The sequence below is a fragment of the Mastigoproctus giganteus genome, chromosome 4 (assembly GCF_048544385.1).
Source record: "Mastigoproctus giganteus isolate SK-2022 chromosome 4, ASM4854438v1, whole genome shotgun sequence".
Lineage (NCBI taxonomy): Eukaryota > Metazoa > Arthropoda > Arachnida > Uropygi > Thelyphonidae > Mastigoproctus > Mastigoproctus giganteus.
The window spans coordinates 102967081-102973080 of record NC_143578.1 but is presented as its reverse complement, the minus strand read 5'-3'; positions in this window follow the sequence as shown (position 1 = coordinate 102973080).

Genomic DNA, 6000 nt, shown 5'->3' with positions numbered 1-6000 from the left:
CTAGGCTTGTTGTCTACACCGATAATTAAAAAAAAAAAAGGCATGTTGCCAGTTTGTTATTTCTCTTGATTGCTAAACGAACTAAACGCAATATCCCATTTTTAAATAAATACATATGGTCTTAAGTGATATACATAACTTCCTAGTAGGTATTTCTTGTATTCACTCTCCATCTTGTGAACTCTTCTGATTGTGTGGTCATCCCGGAGTTTAAACAGAAAATTTATTTTATTTTATTATGCGAATATGCTAAGTATAAGAGCATATCGAATAAAATTTATAAAATTATTTTATAAAAATAATTATTTGGTAAGATATTAGAGTTAAACATTCATTGTTTAAAAAAGTATTTGAGCTCACTCGTTAATGATTTTATTGACAGTACAAGGGGTATCAAAAAGTTCATACCCTTACCTTGAAATAATTGCCCTAGGAAGGTAAAACTTCACAGGAACTTGAATCCTTTTCTACGTACTCTCCATGTATAGTAAGACGTTTCTTCCATCTATGGATCAGTTGTTTAATGCCTTGATCATAGAAGTCCACACTTTTTGCCTGAAACCACGATTCCACTTCATTGGTGACTTCCTGAGAAGACGAATCAAAGCGGCGTCAGGAAGGCGCCGCTTTGATTCGAATGCCAGGCAACATGCCTTCATTTCTCGAAGCAAATCTGACGGTGCTAGGTCAGGAGAATAGAATGGGTGGTGCAGTAGTTCGAAGTCGCACTGGGCAACAAAGTTGGTAGTGGTAATGGCTTCTGCAAAGGCGTCAGCAATCTTCGAACCCATCGTGCGGAGACCATAGACACGTGAAAATGGTCATGTAAAATGCTGTGGGAAGACCCATAACTAATTCTCACTGCATTTGCGATTAAATGAATTGTCGCACGTCTGTCATTCAGCACTAGCTGCTGAACCTTGGAACCGTCTCACTGTCTGTGGATGTTGATGGCTTTCCTTCTCTTGGCTCGTCAAAGACACTGGAACTCCCTTTTCCACTTTTTTTACAGTGTCATAGGATGTAATGCTCATATTGAGCATTACAGCTGTGGTTCATACTATCTGGTGTCATAGGATGGAAAATTCTGCCCATACATAGCTTTCATTTCTTCGTCAATTTCCTGAGCTTTCTTGCCCTGCAAATGCAGGAACTTGATCACTGCTCGATACTCCACTTTCTCAACCACAGCGTCCTTCCTCAAATTCCAGCTCTGGTGTACAATCACCTACGGGAATGAAATTTCACATGTTAGTTATTGAATATGTAGATAACTTATATTAAAAACTTTTTGATACCCAATCGTATGTAAGGTTTTCTATGATTTTATTAAATAATTAAAATAATCTTAATAAACATTTTTATTTAATAGGAATAATTTTTATTCGTATGCCAATTACGAATAATAGTTTTTTGTTTATTTTGTTAGTGTTTATTTTTATTTTTCAGGCAATCGATGATTATCGTAATGGTCGATTAGGTTTCGTTCCTTCTACACCAGACGGTGAAGGTGGCGGCAACCTTCTCCCGTCTGCGTCAGAATTGGCGAATCACGACAGCTGTGCAATGATTACAGCAGTACCAACAGCCATCTGGATAACAGTGACAATGAACTGCAGCAACGAAGTTACTCAGCTTCATTTAGTTGGAACCTCAGAGTGGCATACTTATCTACCGATTATTATGTTTTTTCATCGTTTGCCGAGTTGCCGTTGGAATGAAGTGCGAAAACCTTAGGGATCTAGAACAGCTTATTTCTACCCGCTGTTGTAACCACCCGTTATGATTTTTTTTAAAACTGCAAGTTACTTCATCATGTTACATATGCAGCTCGGTAATATTAGCCATTGTTTTTCCACACGAGGTATTATCTCGTCTTATACTTGTTCAATTGTCCCCAGGGGCTCACATCTAGTGAGTATGGGCTTGGGACACCCAGGGTCCTGAGCTGGATATCATCATTCTTCTCTTTCTTGGTGATTCCCTTCTCTCTCTCTCTCTCTCTCTCTCTCTCTCTCTCAGGGTAACTCAGAATTTTTTTTTTTTTCTTGGCTGGTGCAGCATAAGCCTCAGGCTTCCTTGTACTATATGTCTATTAATAATAATAATAATAATAATAATTCAAAACTCTCTGGAAAGTTTATGCAAGACGTGAATTGTTCGAGATTAATGCGAATAGTTTTACGAACGATCTGTTAAGAGACGATTATTGTATGAAGAGATTAATTAAATCCTGTTGAATATTTCGACTCTATTTCGTTTACATATTGCAGTTTCAACCTTTTTTTCCCCCATTGCTTTCTCTACAATATCATTACAACATGATATCTGTTGCATCTGTGATAGATGCCTTGTTTCAGTGATCTTCCAAGTAGCCGATTTAATGCAGTTTATAACGAACAGACACATCGCCTCAGTTGAAATCAGAAATCGAATTTCTATTAAGTGAAAATCTTACATCGTTTGAATTTTGAACTAAAATAGTATTTGAGGTTGGAAATAACAGTCCGTGAATTCTAGCTTCAGCTTCTGTGTGAATACAACAGTTGCATGTGCACAAAATGAAAACCGAAACATTTCATTTAATGTTATTGTATTAATTATAGAGATGTGGCATTAATAGATGCAGTGGGAATTATTTTTGAGAGGCGAAAAACTTTAGGTTTGTTCGAACCTAAAACAGTTTAAATAGCCACGTTACTGACCGGGTTTGTCATTTTTCAGATATAAATTATCTTATTATAGATGAGACCGGGAGCATTACATTAAGACTGAATAGAGCTAGGTACATTCTAATTTAGAAAAAACTAACGTAAAATGTAGGTAACTTTTTAAGTTGTGAAAAATAAAATACTGTATACACAAGATAGTAATATATAAATAACAAAATAATCAGAACATAAAGTATTCATAATATCTGGAGTATATCAGTCCAGGAGAGAGGTGTTTAGTTTTTTTTCTCCATCCTATGAGGATCAGAACAGCAGTCGAGATGGCTGGTATAGATTCAGTTTAAGGACTTCAAAGAAAGTACTGGATCTATGCAGCTCTGGTAGGTGGTCAGTGCTCAGGGAATGTACTGTTATCAACAGATATGAGACATATCGAGATTAGCCTTGAAGAAGAAGGGGATATCCAGTTCATAAGTGGGCAACGATGTGCTGGGCTAGAAAATTATCCAAGTCAGTTTTCATATGAAGATGAAAGATTGTAAAGAGCATCGGCCCAGAGAGGAACTGGTTGGAAAGCTTGCAGCGATTTTTTATTATATGAAACTCTGGTTCTGTCCTGAGATCGGGAAGGGGGTGTGTAGAGTGCGCCACTTGCATATATCCAAGAGGTTTGTGAAAGTGATCTAGCTTAAGAAACATCTTGACCGAGATTATGATTATACTTCTTCTTGAAGTTGATTATATCGGAGAACCGACAGTTGACTAGCTGATCAGTCCTGGTGTCCTTAGCTGCGGAAGGTGGCGGCGTTTATGCGTGACTCACTTTAGAAGAATTCTCATGCCACGAATTAGTTTTTGAAGCTTGGAAGTAGCAGAGGCCAATAATTCAGAAGCATATAAGATTGCCGACTGTGCAACAGATTAAATGTTCAACTATTTTGACGTGATCCTTGCGTCTTGAATATGCAGACGTAGTTTAGTCCGCCAACATAAAGCCTTGAGGTTTAGTCCGCCAAGCACTTGAGGAGAATCACCGTGTTGGAACCAAATTTTAATTTTCACAGAGAATTACGAGGTCTTTGTGGGTTGTCATGCTTGATGTTATTATTCTTGCGAGGGCAGTTTGGATGATAGATAGAAATTGCTTGATTGGTTGGCTATTATAAGGTTTTCGGCGCATCAGTGATAAGACCATATTGTGCCGTATGTATTGTCTGTATTTAGTGAGACCGACTAAATTGTGGCTGAGTTAGTCGATCTGAGACGGACTAAACCAGCTACGTTATGAGAAAGGCCCATAAAAAATTACTCGAACATTAACGGGATCCGAATTTGGGTCTTTCGTCCAATGTGAGGAGGAAGGTGATTACACCAACTGTGCTATGCACAGGGGTGAAAATTGCTTGAGAGAGATGACCATGGATACTTTTCCTTTATGGCAGCGGTGATGACAACTAAGGATGCTGAATGATTGATGAAGGATAAAAGCTTAACCTCATGTACATAGGCTGATATGTCCATTTTCGAATAAATGAAAGGATTTTGTTGAAAGACAGTTCGTTGTAGGACAGTTTGGTGCTTAACAATTCGATGAGTATGACAATTTGGTGAAACACAATTTGAGGCTACGACAGTTCGGCGAGAACGACAGTTTGATGTATGGCGAAAAGTCGTTGAATTACATAGCGATCAGAAATTAACAAAATCAAGCAAGTAAGAGGTTTAAGAAACAATACAAATTTTGGCTATTTAGAAAAGCAGGAATGTAGAAATATTGAAAAAAAAGGAGAAAAATAATATATTTTTTATTCATTTATTTTTACACCTATATAATATAGGTGTGAAAACACCATAGACAACTCTTAATGGAAAAAACTGCGATAGTAGTGTAAAGGGCATTTCAACTGTATCTCATATTATGCTCTTCCTTCACAACAAGTTACCATGTATTGCATAACTCCAATAAGTAACACTTCACTGATAGAGAAGACTATTGTTACTTATTATCAATGGCACCACCCAGATGGCACCGTTTCAAGGCTTGTTGGCCTTTTATTGGTGCGTGGGCAGGCACCCTGGTATTGTGAAGGATGAGCACAATATAAATGATGCCCTTTATACTACTATCGCAGTTTTTCCTTTAAGAGTTCTCTATAGTGTTTTTACACCTATATTATATAGATAATTATAACTCCTAAAAACATTATGCCCAGTTACATTTAATCTTACTTAAACATTATTTATTTACATGGAGACATCTCACCCACAGGGCACACAGACCATAGAATATAGAAAACAGTAATGAAGATAACAAGGAATCTGGGGAAATCCACTAATCATATTAGTCCACGAAAAGCAATGTCCATTGATTACCACTCTCTCTCACTCAACCAACCGTTAAGCCATAGCAGCAACTTACCCTTAATTCCCCCAAAAAATTCATTCCACATAGGAATATCCCATGCTGGATGAAGATAGATGAAAAGGAAGGCAAGAGAGAGAAAAAAAAAGTTTAAAAGTTTTTCCTCCCACACTGGAGAAAGTGATAGGAAAGAAAAACTGTGTTTGTGAGCTTGTGTGTGTGTTCTGTAGTGTGATGTTGTGTTTTTGGCTTTTTTTGGCTACCTGGAAGCAGTGATCACCTGGACGTTTTCCTCCAGGTACTTGTCCCTATCAGAAGGAGGGCAAGGCCTCCTCTACTATCTGCACGCCTTCCTCCTTGGGGAATGAGTTTTCCAGGGAGGAAAGAAAAACTTGTATAAGATGAAAAGAGGGAAGGGGAAAAGAGGAAAAGTACCTTGCTCAGGGAAGTTCCAATCGAGGATGGATTGCAAGGACAACGCAGAAAAAAAAAAAAATAAAATAAAATAAATAAATAAAACATATAGGGTGGGGAGCCCCAGCCCAGGTCAGAACGCGAAAAAAAAAAAAAAAAAAAAAAAAGTTTAAATCCCATTACTTGGTCAAGGAAAGGAAGAGAGCAAGTAGAATGATACAGAGGGAGAGAAAAAGAGGGTTTTTTTTTTTTTTTCTTCTTCTCCCACTTTCCGATGTTTTTTGTTCATCCCGCACGGAACGGATAGAGAAAGACTAGCAGGAGAGTGTTACGGCTACTCCCTGTCAGGGAACACTCCCCCACCCAGAACAGGTCGCGAGAAGGGGTTGAGAGAGAGGAAGGAAAAAAACTAATTTCTTCCCGTGAGAGACGAAAGAAGTAAAGAGTCGGCGTTAAGCCAAACAGCAACTAGTTATTGATTTGCAGGAGCTGCTAAGATGATCCTCCTTCTACGCTTGAATACCTCTGCCGCAAAGTGCCGTAGCGCATCTA